This window comes from Urtica dioica, chromosome 3, assembly GCF_054948205.1.
Source record: "Urtica dioica subsp. dioica isolate 48M chromosome 3, U.dioica_male_clone48M_v1_H2, whole genome shotgun sequence".
In the NCBI taxonomy this organism is placed as follows: domain Eukaryota; kingdom Viridiplantae; phylum Streptophyta; class Magnoliopsida; order Rosales; family Urticaceae; genus Urtica; species Urtica dioica.
In genome coordinates this window covers 42,810,044-42,825,622 of record NC_142758.1, presented here as the reverse complement: position 1 = coordinate 42,825,622, position 15,579 = coordinate 42,810,044, and the positions used below count along the sequence as shown (strand labels likewise).

The 15,579-nt window shown below is 40.6% G+C and overlaps 1 pseudogene; it reads left to right on the top strand.

Moving 5' to 3' along the window:
• Window positions 1-2,953: 2,953 nt before the first annotated feature.
• On the top strand, window positions 2,954-4,398 carry LOC149402926 (uncharacterized; annotated as a pseudogene).
• The last annotated feature ends 11,181 nt before the right edge of the window (window positions 4,399-15,579 follow it).

Sequence of the window (15,579 nt, the reverse complement as noted above, 5' to 3'; positions counted from 1 at the left end):
AGAGCCGGTTTGGTTTTGAATTTGACTTCAGCCATGATGATATTTTCGTTTCTAGTCACAATCTGATAGTCCAAATCACCCATCCACCAAAAAGAGAGCCTCGATCTCGATATCCTTTTTGAAGCAATTGAAAAAAAAATGTGAAGCTCAATCTATTTCCCAATTATCACCAAGAAGAGAAGACTATGCCTAGTCTTATTATATGTATACCCGGACCTCAAGGCCCTCTAATGCATGTGATCGTGTATGATCACGACGATTTCACAAAATTACCCTTATCTTGACGAGGGGCTTGATAAGGCCCGCCACCTCGGCCTTACCAATATTTTTTATGTGAGAAACACTATTTTCGATGACTTCATCTTTTGATATTTTCTCCGCCCTATCCTGCTTGCTCTAGCTCTGCAGCTTTTACTTCGAGATGGTCATGTTGGACTCGCGCGGTTCAAATCGTATTGCTTCAATATCTACTGGCTTATTTGGATTAACGCAAGGGTGCTTAGCCTTGAAAGGAGATGACAGATCCAAATACTTATCAATAGGGATCATAACATAAATAGGTCTTCATCTTCTTAGAACCCAAAGCGTTATTTAGGGTCTCTCCAAAGTGGGAAGGGTATTTAGAAGAGTTCGATTAGTTTGGTAATGGACCACACAGTGAGGCCAAAATGTTTCAATGAACTCTTTTATTAGATCCGCGGCAGGTATCCAAGGGATAGGAATAACTTCTTGGCCCACCGTGCTACCTGTCTTCTCTACCTTATCTTCTCAGACCCCGGCCCTGAAAAGATTACGTGGCGATTGAGCACTGGTTTTAACTGTATTTTACACTACCAAATCTTTATTTGTCGTTGACCTAGCGCCACCTTTATTTTTTCTTTGATGTACTCCTTCTGACATGTTGGGAGCCACCTTGAGAATTGAATCAACCTCTGCTCTTGGTTTCACCATCGCTAGAACATTGTTACTCCACTCTTCACATTGTCTTCATTGATCTTCATTTGTTTTAGTCTCTTGTTCATTCTTTGGATGGATACCAAATAAGAACCTCTCGCAGCTGAGAAGCAATCACCTTCAACGCTATCGGTTCTCAACCACGTCCTTCTATGGAAACCACCATATCTTGTAATTTCCCTCACAGCTCTTCATATCGTGATCAATAACTCTACCTCATAACATAATTTTGCCACCCTTTCATATTTAACTTGAACTCACAACTTCCTTATTCCTTGCATCTTTGGGGAGAATCCATCAAACAATGGTTTAGCGAAATCGATCTCGATACACAATTGCACAACTCGAAAATTCGGTACATATTTAACCTTGGACGCTCTCAATCACAATGGGTTCCCAAACTATTTTAGTAATGTTGTCAGTAGATGTGGTAAGGCAAAAAAAAAAGAACGCCCACTAATTTGAATCCAAGACTTCGTTCTGTTCAGGTCAATCTCTTTCCAAAGTCCATCTGTCGGGCAACCAATAAGGCTCAATTGTATGTTGATGATGTTTCACATCCTTATTTTATATTGTCCCCACATTCCTTGTTCGATGATAAAGAGAATGAGAAGGTGTTTTCTTTCGATCTCTACATTTTCTAGAATTTTGTTCTTCAAATTTGCATAGAGCTGTCAATAGAATTTTGTTCTTCATATTTGCATAGAGCTGTCAATAGAGCCCCCTTGGGAATAGACTTCCAACTAGTTTCCTAAGAGCAAGTCGCCTTGTTGTCTCTTAAGCAGCTTTGAAAGTTCGCAACACGGACAAAGTCATCATCTTATGGAGCACTTCATCCATAGTCGCCTTTGGCTCTGTCACCGCCTAAATATTGCCCTTGTCACCCATGGTAAGTTGTTGTTGTTGATTGTTATGTTCGTCGTCCATTGCTAGAGACATGTATCTCTAAAATTGGGTAAAAACCTCCAATAAAGAGTTGCTAATTCAAGACGAATAATATAAACAAAGTTTTTCCAAAATAGTGTTTCTCAATCCTTAATCCTTAATGTTCACTCAACACACAAGTGTTTCCCTATCCAAGTTATTAATGATTGCTCTGCATTCAACAAAAACAACGTCAAAAAGATAAAGAAAAAAACTGCGACAGTAGAAAAAATAGCTATACTCTAAAACTTAGTTCTACAAATCATTTTAAAACATTTAATACAAGACATTATAATGTAAAATTCGACTAAATGTCCCAAAACTATCATATTAGTTAAAAATAAATTATTGAACTTGATTTGATATGGAAAAAAAAGACTGTATGTGGAGAAGGGTTGAGGAGGCGGGAGGGTTGGAGAACACGTTATTAATGGAGGTTTCGGAGAGAAAATCACGAGAGTGAGGCAGGAGAAGATAAAGTACGGTTATGAAGAAGACAAGATATATACTAATTTGAATTAAAACTATATACGGCATTTATATAGAAACGCCGTGTATATTATGACATGGCCATATGTCAACACATAAGTGGACCATGGCTTTAGACTGTGCTTATATATAAGCGCATATTTAAGTTCTCCGCCAAGGCCACATGTCGTGATATGGTTGGATGTCGGCTTTAGACTGCCTTTATATGACCGCTCCGGGTACGACGACGATTACCTTTGCAGTCCACGTGTCCTTACGCAATTGGATTAAACCGAAAAAATTCTTTAACTGCATTTTTTTTAGCTGAGCGCAGTCTATAATTGTGCCGTTAAAAGCATATTTTCTAGTAGTGGTACTTTTAATTTGTTTTAGGATACTTTGTTGTCCGCGCAAAATACAGAGATAAATCTACTTGTTAAAATTATTTAATATATTAACCATTAGTCCCATTTTCAAATTTAATTTAAAACATTAAGTGAGTAACATACTTATTATATTAAGGTAGATATACATATATATATATATATATATATATATATATATATATATATATATAGATAATGCCTTGTATAATAATAACGGGTATTACTAAAATTGTGTACTTCTTTTCTCTAACGCGTATGAATGAGTAATACAAACTATTTACTTTACAATATTTTAAACACACATATATATAATCATCATCATCGTCATTGATCATACCAAAATTACCGACAATGGAAACTTCACCACCACCGCCACCACCCCAAATAAGCTTCATACAAATCCTCTCCGAATCCCGTGAAATAATAAAATCAAACCACAGAGTGTTTAATTCCCTCGCCGGCCTCTTCATCCTTCCCATCGCCGTCGCTGTACAGCCCTCTACCCCGCGCTCCGATCCTTCCTGGCCTACATCCAAATCGCCGCCGCCGTTATCCACTCCACCTCCTCCCTCATCGTAACTCCCTGCGCCATCGGCTCAATCTCCTACGCCGCCCTCCTCGGCCGCGCCGGCGAAAAACCCTCCGTCTCCGCCGCCGTCAAATCCCTCTCCTCCTCCTTCCTCCCACTCCTCGCCACCCTCATCGCCTCCCAATCCGTAATCGCCCTCATCTCCGTAGCCTACGTTCTCTCCTCAATCCACGGCTCGATCTATGTCATCGTTATCTCCACTGTTTCGTTCCTCGCTCTGTTGACTTATATCCAAGTCAACTGGACCCTCGCGTACCCGGTCGCCATCTTCGACTTGGCCCGGGGATTCGCGGCCCTGCGGAGGAGCCGGGTCTTGGTCCGTGGCACGAGGTGGCTCGCGCTGTCTCTGAACCTTTTCTTCTGGGTTTTGTATGGATTGCTCTTTTGGCTCTTCTACAAAACGTCTCCGGGGTTGAGCGAGTTCTTTGACGGCACGATCAGAACCAGGAGCGACGCTGATTGGTGGTTCCTGCTTATCTTGCAAGTGATGCAGATTTTGATGAACGCTCTTTGTATTGCCGTAGTTCAGCGCGGTAACATCGTTGCCATTACCGTGCTCTACGCTTATTGCAGGAAGACCGATTACAGCGGAGAGTATTTTTCCGGCGAGTACTTTAGTTTGCCAGTCAACGCCCAGAACGTTGCTTCTCCTGCCTGAATTGATGAGTCATGCATGAAAACGACTGTAAAAGAAAATTGTATCCTTGTCTAATATTATTGTTCTTTAGGTAATTAGACTTTTATTTTTATTTTTTATGTATGTATATACTATATATATATATATATATATATATATATATATATATATATATATATATATAGATATAGCGGATGTAACAATGGTTGACTGTAAAATACTCCGTGGACTTGGTAGCTGGGGGAAATTATGATCAAACCCACACGAATTAATGATGACTATGAAGTTTTATTATGGCTTGGTCTTGAAAATACGGATCAAATATTATTTTTTGTCGGTGAATGGAAATGTACCAATGGTGTATTCATGCGAAATTCTACAGCAGTACACATGACTTCTCATCCAAATTTTTGAAGTCTCCTCGCCACGAATCCGTAGGATTTGGAATCACTCAATTTCGAGTTCATATGAGGAAGATATGAATTTTTGATGAGAAAAAAAAAACTGTATGAGAGAGAGGGAAAGAGTGACGAACTGTACACACACAAAAAAAAAAAAAAAAAAAAAAAAAAAAAAAAAAAAACTACTGCTTTAAACGAAAGACAAAATAGAAAATTCAAATGACTTATTCAAGTGCGTAGAACTCTTAACCTTTAATCTATTGAATGATCTGTTTGGTTATTTTTTTTAGTAAGTTTTCAAACATTAGTTATATCCAAAACGTGATTTTTGGAATGGTGTAGTAAGTTACAAATTTGTTATTATATATACACATATCAATTTAAAAAAGAAAAGATCATATGTGTGATCATATATGAGAAAAAAAATCATACATATATATATATATATATGATTTTTTTTCGGGCCGGCTAAACAACTAGCCAAAACAACACATCTACTTTAAAATTATAGCCCAACTATTAATATATTTAGGAAAATAGCCGATTTATCATGACAACATTCCAATATTCCAATACTACCCTTAGGTTAATATTATTAACTATCATAGTAAATAATATTGTCCATAACAAAAAAATTAGTAAATCTAATTAACAATAACAAAAACTACAGTAAATCTTATTTACCGTGACAAGAACGACAATAAATCTTATTTACCGTAACAAGAACAAAAGTAAATCTTATTTACCGTAACAAAAACGACAATAAATCTTATTTACCGTAACAGGGAAAGTATCAGAGATGAGAATTAGTTAATCTAACTGTAAATACAATTTACTAATTATTTCCGTGAACAATCGAGGACAATAAATATAACAGTAAAAGTATCAGAGATGAGGATTAGTTAATCTAACAGTAAATACGATTTACTAATTATTTATGTGAACAATCGAGAATAGTAAATCCGACAATAAATCATATTAACCATTGACAATTAATAGTATTAAGTGTTTCAAATTCTTTGAGTTTCATTCGCAAGTTCATAGTATTTTTTGGTTGTAAATATTATTTACATTGACAGTTAATAATATTAAGTGTCAATGTAAATAATATTAATTATTAATATTTCGCAGTTAAAACTTCTTTTAACCCCAAAACCATCCCGAAAAACCCAAACTCGAGTCCACAGCCGCGGAGCAGCGAACCTCCTCGCCTCGTTCCTCGCCCGACAACTCGTCTTCGGCTCAAACTCAGCAAAGAACAAATCGAACCCCGACGATTGGGTTCTTTGAGCCCAAAGGTTCTTCTATCGTCATCTCTCCGATGCAGAGAAGGTTCAGATCACCATCGAAAGATTTAAAGGCGAAGTACTCGACTGGATTTAGGGTCGATCCTTCAGGACTTGGTCCGAGCTTCTTGCGGACGCCGGAGCAAACTGTGTCCCATAGATCGGCGGTGAGGCGAGTTGATCGGATTAGGTCGAAGGCGAGCTTCTTGCAGACCGCGGAGGCCGGCGAGGCCACGATCTCTTCCACGGCGGACTTGGCGATGACGGAGATGTCTCTTCCGGCGGCGGATTGCTGTAGAGCTTGGAGCAGCGCGCCAGATTGCCGGAGAGCGTCGTTGGAGCGAAGGTCAGCTTGGATCTGCGCGAAGAGAATGTCCATTGTTGATGGCTGAGAGATCAAGGTATGGATTTTAGGGAATTCGATGGAGTTTTAGGGTTTCAGAGGTGTTTGGACATGGATGAATGACTGTGTGAGACTATGGATTTGCAGAGTTGTTGATGATGATTCCTATTTCCATTTCCACTCTGTTTTTTTTCCTCAACTGTTGTTGGAGCTTCAGCGAGGGAAATAATTCGATACAAGGCACCGAGTCTGTGTGAGCGACACCGAGTTCAGATCCGAGTGAACGACAACGAGTGACACCGATTGGGAGAGAGAGAGAGACAGGTGGAGTTGGAGAAAGGGTATTTTAGAGACTCTGGGCTAATATTGGCTATATTCCCAAATAAATGCATAATCTGGCTATTATTTTAATATCCCCTATAGAAAAAGGCTAGTTATTAACAAATCTCTTTTTTTTCTCATATATATATATATATATATATATATATGATCTTTTCTTTTTTAAATTGATTTCTCAAGCACTCCGCTCATGATGGTCATAGAATTTACAACAGATTTTAAATGTTTGAAATTTTATAAGTAGAAAAATGAACTTAGTAGAAGCCCAATAAGCCATGATTTTATACGTTTGCAAACAAATCTTCCAAGGGAAGTTTTTAAATTTGTATTTATTTATTTATTTATTTAGTTTTATGGTTCTAGAGAGCTACGTGTGAAACATAAACCAAGCTAGAAAAACTATTTGGTATTATAAAATAAAATAAAAAAATGGGTAACGGAAACACACAAAAAGTAGTTTGCAAACTGTTTTTGTTTTCATATAGTTATAGTCTAATTTTTTTTGCAGTTGTTTTCATATAACTGTTGGGTAAGGATTTTAATTTTTTTTATTCAGTTTTTTATAATTGTAGTGTAATAATTCACATAAGAATTAGGCGTCGAGATATATACTAATTAAAAGTCTTTTCTGTGAATATAATGGCCGTACCTTTAGTTATAATGATTGTTCACAAGTTCATCGGAAAACACCGTTTGTCTTTGTAGTCAATACAACAAATATCAAATTTTTATACCTAATGTTGACTAAAAATAGTGAAAACTTATGTGCTCGACGAGAGGATCACGACCAATCAACAGTTTGTAAAATGGAATTCCGATTGTTTAAAGTTTGTCATAATTGTAAAACTTAAGTTTTCCAATGAACGAAAAAAAAATCGATAATCAAAAGTGAGGAAAATGAAATGATGTTGATAGAAGCGAAGGAGATGTCAAGAGGAGATATTAAAAAAAAAAGAAAAAAAAATTAAAAAAAAGTTGAGTTAAAAAATTGAAAAACACCTAAAAAATGTTTTATGATTTTCTTCATTAAAACAAAAAACAGTTTGAAAACTTTTTTGAGTTGTATTATGAGAATCATAAAAAAAACACTGAATTCAGTTTTTTCATAAAAATGTTCAAGTTAGAAAAGTCAAAAACAGTTTTCAAGTTAAGAAACAAACAGACTTTTGATTTCTTGAAGGAAAGTAGTCATTATTTGATTTCTTTTTTTTTTTTCTAAATTTTGTTTTATCATAAAATTTGATTGGAAATTCGCAAAAATATAAAAGGCGACATATTTTCTTTCTTTTTTTCTTTTTCATTTATAATATTGCGGAATAATTTGACTTATGTTTAACCGTGAGTGCGATTTTAGTGGAAATAACGACCCCACTACGCATTTGTAAAAAGCAACCTCAAAATAAGAGATGAATTGTTAAGCGGTAACTAGTTTGGTCTCGTGGTAATCTCACACATACTTTGATTGAAAGATCTTGGGTTCAAAACATATAAGCTGCAGTAATGCCTACCTCTTTAGGATTTATCCTAAATCATATAATCTTCTCCAATATTGTTATTTGCGCTTGCACTGCTATCATATTATATAATTTTGGACAATAGTGTCACTTCTTAAAAAAAAGAAAAAAAAGAGTTGTTAAATAATACATTAAGTGAATACAATAGAAAAAAAAATATTATGAAAAACTTTTAGGGGATGAAAATTCGAAGGAAAAAATTGCTTTGAAATATTATATGATTAGTGCCCGAAGCTCCCTAGGCTGTAGGGCTCAAATTGGATCAGTTCGGTTCGATTATAGCTATTTTTCATTTTCGAATCTGAATTTTCGGTTTTAAAAAATTTAGTTCAATAACTAGTTCAGTTTAGTCCGAAATCGAAATTCGATTATCTAGTTACTTAAATCCAATATCTAGCTTTAATATCTGATATCCAAAATTCGGTTATTTTATTTTTTAAAATCCAGATCCATTTTTAAAATCGGTTTAAAAAACCCATTTATCCAGTTCTAAAATTCCATAATCTCTTTAAAACTAGTTTTTGAATCAATACTCGGTTATAAGTTATTACAATGAAAATTAATCATACGATGCTAGCAAGATTATAGGCAAATGCAATCATCATTGCAGCTTACTTGATTAACAAAGGACCTTCCATTTCTCTAGGCTTTCGAATCCCAGGAAGGGAGCGTGGAGTGGTAAAAAAATTTACGGTAATAAAGAATAAGTAATATTTTAACAAAATATTATTTGTAAACAAATTTTGAAGAAAATAGTCAAAATCAATTTTTAGCAAAATAGTTAAGATTTAAAAATTTTAAACAAAGTAATTACGATTATATATATATAACGCATGTGAAAATGAAACTCATTGGTCCTAAAAAAACAAGAAGAAAAATACAACAAAAGCTCTCACGTGATTATATTTGATAATTTCATAAATTAGACTCTATAATGTACATAAATTGAAAATTAGAGTCACCAATACCCTTAATAATTATAAATTGTATTTTTGGACCTAATACCCTTACAATTAAAAACTAAAAAATAAAAAAACCGTGCAAAAACTTATACTCGGCGAAGAAAAATAAAACCAAGTAGGAAAAAAAATATATTAAGATGCCTTGAGATGTAAAACAACAAAATTCAACTTAAAATGACCAAATCCAAGGTCAAATGATATTAAAGGATACCAATAAGAATGCACGACGTTAAATGACAACGAATGACGACATAGTGAGTCTAGTTTTTAAATTTAGGTAACATCTAATCCATAAAATTTCTCTTTTATTTAGGTAACAGTGAAGGAGACGAATGACGAAGACCAAATCCTAGTTCATTTTTCAAGTATCGTCGACTTTTCTATTTATATTGTTTGTTTAAGACCTCTGCTTATTTTAGACTTTTCTATTTTATTATTATCTGTAACCAATGTATATGCATTTTCTTGAGCATAAATCGTGCAATTTCATTAATGATAAGGCTCCATTTATTTTTCAAAGTATATGCTTGCTTTCAAATTTGGCTCCTTTTTCAAATATTTGACTAGGAAAATATATTAACGCGTGATAACCGCCAATAAATCTTGTACGCACATGTACGTTTCTTAAAAAATTCTTACCATTTCAATCTACTCGTGAGTTAGCAATTGGTAAACAATATATTTGCGTTTATCAACATGTAATTAATAGATATTTATCGTAGATTATACTCCACATTGTAACTTAACACATTTATAATTTTTACTTATTGCGAATATCGTTTTTTAGATTTACACTTAAATGTAGCTCTATTGAATGTGAGGTAGGGATGGAAAGTGAGAGAGTGTTTTGTGTATCTGAGGCGAGGATGCGAAATGGGCTGGACCCAAGGAAGGCTCGTACACAAGGAAGCCGAACAAGGGTGCCAAATGCGCAAAGAAGATCGTTGTGGACAAATGGTCAGCATTGACAAGACCAACCAAATGACGAGTCGGGCCCAGACGAGGCTGGATGGGTTAGTACTGATGTTTGATAGAATGAGGAGGGGAAAAACGTTTGGACGAGAGCTGACCGGGACCTTCGGATGAGGGTTGGCCCGGACCTATGGACGAGACCAAGATAGATGCTCGTACGGAAAACTTCATGGAGCGACGCAAATGAGGTCGGATATGGTCGTTTCACTTTGTCTTGATATTTTGGTGTTATTTGACCGACGTATTTTTTCTCTCCCATCAACTACATAGGACTTGATTTGATCTTTGGGCTTTAGCTAGAATTTTTTAAGGGTTAAGTTTCACCTTGATTGGTCGGATTTGATTTCTTCGTGATGTTTTTGTAGTTGATTATTAATTTTTCTAACATAGAAAAACGACGCTAACACCAATATTGAGGCCATGGTGCGATGATTACTTAAGACCCTTGAATTTATATTCTTATATTTATATGGCTTTGTCTCTTCTGGAAAACCGATAAACTTTAAACCATTGCAATAATAGTAAATAAATAAAAATAGCACCTTTTTTTTTTGTTTTACGAAATAATACCTGCACTTTATAATTTGTGCAAAAAAAAAAAAAATCATAAGATTTTAAACTTCTTCAAAATCATATCCTCACTTTTCAATTTATGTAAAATCATACCCTCAAATTTTTAATTCTGTAAATTTATACTCTCATTTTTTACATCTATGCAAATTTGTACATTATTCTAATTTACTATGTCAATTAATTTTACTTTTATAATAGTTAAGATTAAATCCAAAGAACTATAACTATGGTAAGATATTTTTTTTTTTTTTTGAAACGTGGTCGGCACCACGGGGAATTTTATTAATAAGTCCTCACGTAAATGGCGGAGGAAAACCGTGGTTACATCAAGGACTAATACCACGAAGGTCGTTTTCGGCTTCGTGCAACACACACGGAGGAGCCGAGTCCAACCAACTGGCGCCCGAAACAAAATTACACGCATAGCCAGCCAAAGTATGGGCAGTCTTATTACAATCCCGAGGGTGAAAAGTAAACGAAATATCCTCAAATCTAGACAAGAGCATAAAAACATCATTTAGCACCGTACCTAGCTCCGTAGCCGTCGCTCTGCGTTTTTGGATAGCCGAGATAACCTCCAAACAATCGGATTGTATGACGACCCAAACCCACCCCTTGTCCAAAGCAAAAATCATACCATGAAAAACCGCCGACGCTTCCGCAACTTGAGGTGAAAGACCGAGATGAAGAACGATAGTCTCCGCGCCTAGCACCACCCCTTTGTAATCCCGCGCCACGATACCTATCCCGATACGTCTAGCATCCTCCCGGACTCCCGCATCCACCGAGATCGCCACTGCACCGGTCGGGGGAGGACTCCACTGGCAATGTAGTGCCCCTGCCCGCTCCTGCTTATTACCGGCACAAGCTTTCCGGTAATCACGCAAAAATCCGGCCGACCACTCAAGCAGTTCCCCAGGTTTCCAAGCCTTCTTACCCGAGCACACGTTGTTCCTGTGATTCCAAAGTTCCCACATGATAATAATAAAGAATTCGAAATCACTAACCTTGGGCTCCTTCGATGTAAGAAGAAGCATTCCGATAATATCCCCGTCGAAGAGCTTCTTCACAATGGGTTTGAAACCCCCAAGCTTCCACACTTTCTTGACCCACATGCAACCCCACATGGCATGGAAGATGGTTTCCCCCCCCCCCCCCCCCCCCCCCCCCCCCCCCCCCGACTCGCACACCGGACAACTCGTATCTGCAATGACATGGCGTTGACGAAGCTTGGTACGAGTCGGGATCCATCCCTGACACAACCTCCACACAAAGATCTTCACCTTAGGGGGAATCCTGAGGCTCCACAGCTTGTCCCACCACTCCACATTCCCGGACGGTCTTGAAGGGCTCTCTCTGCCAAGAGCCCCCGTCGCAATTCGATATCCACTCTTCACTGTATACTCTCCGTCCTTGGTGAAGTGCCACCGAAGCAAGTCCGGGCCTCCTCCCCGGCTCACCGGAATCTTCAGAATGGCTTCGACATCGTCGAAAGGGAACATAGCCTCTATAAGAGGGATATTCCAATCCCCATTGATCTCTTTAAGTTCAGAAACCCGCATGTCAGCAGGAATCGGAGAAGGGTCGCTGAGCAAAAAATTCGGAGGCCGGGGAATCCACCGATCAAGAGAGACAGAAGTAGACTCCCCGTCCCCAATCCTCCACCTAGAACCCTGCATAATAATGTCCTTACCCCAAATCAGGCTCCTCCAAATGAATGATGCCGAAGACCCACATGTGGCGCGCAATATGTCTCCGTTAGGGAAATAGCTCTGCTGAAAAACCCGCCCAACGAGACTCTCCGGACGCCGAATAAGCCCCCACATGCTCTTAGCAAGCAAAGCCTAGTTAAACTTGCCGATATCCCGGAAACCGAGACCACCCTCGGACTTATGGCGAGAAAGCTCCGACCACTTGCACCAATGAATCTTCTTCTCCTGTTCAGTGTCTCCCCACCAAAAGCTCGCGATGGCACTGTGAATCCCATCAACGAGCCCTTGGGGAAGGCGGAAACAGCTCGCCACATAGGTCGGAATAGCCTGAAGCACCGCCTTGATCAAAGTCTCCTTGCCCGCTTGTGAAAAAAAGATGCCCCGCCAAGAGGAAATTCTCTCCCAGACCCTTTCACGGATAAAGGCAAAAATATCCGCTTTCCTTCTTCCCACCGTCGTGGGCAGCCCCAAGTATCTGTTATGGCAGGAAGTGACCGACACCTGAAGGGACTCGGCAAGCTCTACTCCGTACGCTTCGTCCACCTCTGAACCAAAACATATGTCAGATTTAGAATAATTAATTACCTGACCTGACGCCGCCGAGTAGGTATCAAGACACCGTGCCACCTCTCCACACTCTCCATCATTGGCCTGAAAAAACATAATACTATCATCTGCGAAAAAGAGATGGGACACAACCAGGCCGTTCCGACCGAACCGGGCCCCCCTAATCAGTCCTTCAGTTTCTCGCCGCCGAATAAGACACGATAGGCCCTCCGAGCAGAAGAGGAAGAGGAAAGGCGAGAGAGGATCTCCCTGACGCAACCCCCTCTCTGGCCTAATACGACCCCGAGTCTCCCCATTGACGTTGAAGGAGAAGCTCACCGACGATACACAGCTCATCACTTTGTCAACCCAACGCACATCATACCCGAGCTTCAGCATCATGAACTCAAGGAAGGACCACTCCACCCTGTCATAAGCCTTTGCCATGTCGATCTTGAGGGCCGCGCAACCTCCGTTGCCAAACCTGCCTCGAGACATAGTATGTATAGCTTCATAACAAACCATCTCATTGTCAGAAATTTGGCGTCCCCCCACAAAAGCACTCTGGTTTTCTGAGATAGTGAAAGCCATCGTACCTTTGAGGCGGTCCACCAAACATTTCGATATAACCTTGTATAAAACATTGCAAAGACTTATAGGTCTGAAGTCTTTAACTCTATCCGGTTTGTCAATCTTAGGAATAAGCGTAATAATCGTGTTATTGATATCCTTTACCGACTTACCATCATTCAGGACACCCAAGCAGAAATCAACAACAAGCTTACCAACAATACCCCAATATTTCTGGTAGAACAGAGCCGGGAAGCCGTCTGCCCCTGGAGCTTTGATCGCGTCCATATCGAACACTGCCCGCTTCACATCTTCGTCAGAGAAAGGGAGAAGGAGAGCCTCGTTCATGGCTGCGGTAATCTTCGGCGTCACAGCATCGCCCACTACCTCCAAGGCCTCCCGCGTGGGCTGCATAGAGGAGAAAATAGAAGAAAAATAAGAAGTAATAATTTTTTCAATATTATGATTACCTTCTCCCCAGGTCCCGTTGTCGTCCCAAAGTCCCTGGATCTTATTTCTCTTTCGTCTTGCCGAGGCCTTGCGATGAAAGAACTTAGAATTCTTGTCCCCACACTTCAGCCACGACATCCTACTTCGCTGTCTCCAGTAAGCCTCTTCTTTCTCGAGAAGCGCATCCAACTGTCGCTCTTCACGACGGATCTCCTCCACGTTGTTGCCTTCCTCCCTTTCACTAGCCTCCCGAAAGACCTCCTTCTGTCTAGCAATCCGATCTCCCATGGCCCTCAAGTTAGCTTTCCCCCATCGTTGGAGCATCGTCTGGCAATTACGAAGGGACTCGACAATGCGCCCCTCCGTAGTCTTGGCCGGGTCCGGATCCCAAGCCAACCGAATAGTCTCCTCACACCCCTCCTCCAGAGACCACGCTTCCTCGAAGAAGAAGCGGGTATGATTCCTGTAATCCCTCCTTCTCGGGATCCCCGACGTACGAAGCAAGAGGGGCATGTGATCGGATCCCCAAAACTCTAGATGGCGAACAGACGCAGAAGGGTACAAGTTTAACCATCCCGCATTCCCAAGGCAGCTATCCAGACGGCAAGCACTACTCCCCGGAGAATCATTACGTCGCCAAGTGAAAGGCCCCCCCTCGAACCCCAGGTAGCAAAGGCCACACTCCTCCATCATCCTACGAAACTCCTCCATCAATCCCGGCCCTCTCGTTCTCTGCCCGCTGAGCTCCGCATTAGACACCACCTCATTCAGATCTCCCCCGACTAGCCAAGGGAAGTCCGGCCACGGTTGCAGCCTACGAACCAGCTCCCACGACATTTACCTCTGCGCAGCCACCGGATCTCCGTAAAGCCCCACAAAATTCCAACATTTCCCCTCTTCGTCCGTTATCACTCCCTCCACATGAAATCTAGAAAACGACCGAACCGAGAACCCGATGGACTTCCTCCAAAGCACCATAAGACCCCCACTCCGCCCCACACAATCCACCGTAAAACACCCTTCATACCCCAAAGACACTCGCATTCTCTCGGCCGCCGCACTCCTCATCCTCGTCTCCGACAGAAAGATAAGCTCAGGACGATGCGTCAACGTGTGAGAAAGGAGTGCCCTCCTCGTCCGGGGGCTTCCCAGCCCCTGGACGTTCCACATAACACCTATCATTGTGTTCGGCGGCCCTCCGATTCGAGGGGCGCCGCTTTAGCAATTAAGGAGTTACTGTCCGAATCGACCATCGAAGAAACGAACAGAGACGAGGAGGGGGTTGAAGCAGCGCTCGATATCTCCTGTGGGCGCTTCACCTCCACAGGAGACGCAGGTTCTCCAACCACGCAGTCAGCATCAACCCGACGCGCCAGTTTATCCGCAGTCCTGGTTCCACAAACAGGAGAACCTTTTCTCTTTGAGCCCAGGGGAAGAAAATCTTCATTACCTCTATTGACTCCCAAAGATTTCAGAGACTTGCCCATCTTTCCTGTTTTCTTCTTCGCTCCTATCCCCACAGATTTTTTGTCCGCCGTGAAGACCACAGGAATTCCCTTGAGAACCTCCGGAGTAGACGAGATCGAACCACTCTTAGTCGCCCCAAAGGGATTACACCCACCGAGCTTAGCCTCCTCGAGAGCCAGTTTTTTCCAGTTGGTCCCATCCCCTCGGATTCGCAGAGCCGAGAAAGGGTTTGGATTCTCGGGCTTCTTCAACGAAGAACCCATCGAGTGAGCATCAGTCTGGAGAAGAGGGAGGGAGACGGAGGTGCCTTCAGCTGAGGGCGAAGGACGAGGGTCAGGGGCCACAGGGAGCTTTCCATCTTGCCGACTTTCAGCACCGCTCGAGATGCCATCAGCGTCGCAGGTCTGGTGGGTGATCTGATCTCCTTCGCTCCCGCTTCTGTTTTCCTCGGAAAGCCCAGGATTGGTTCCATTTCCCATTTCAGAA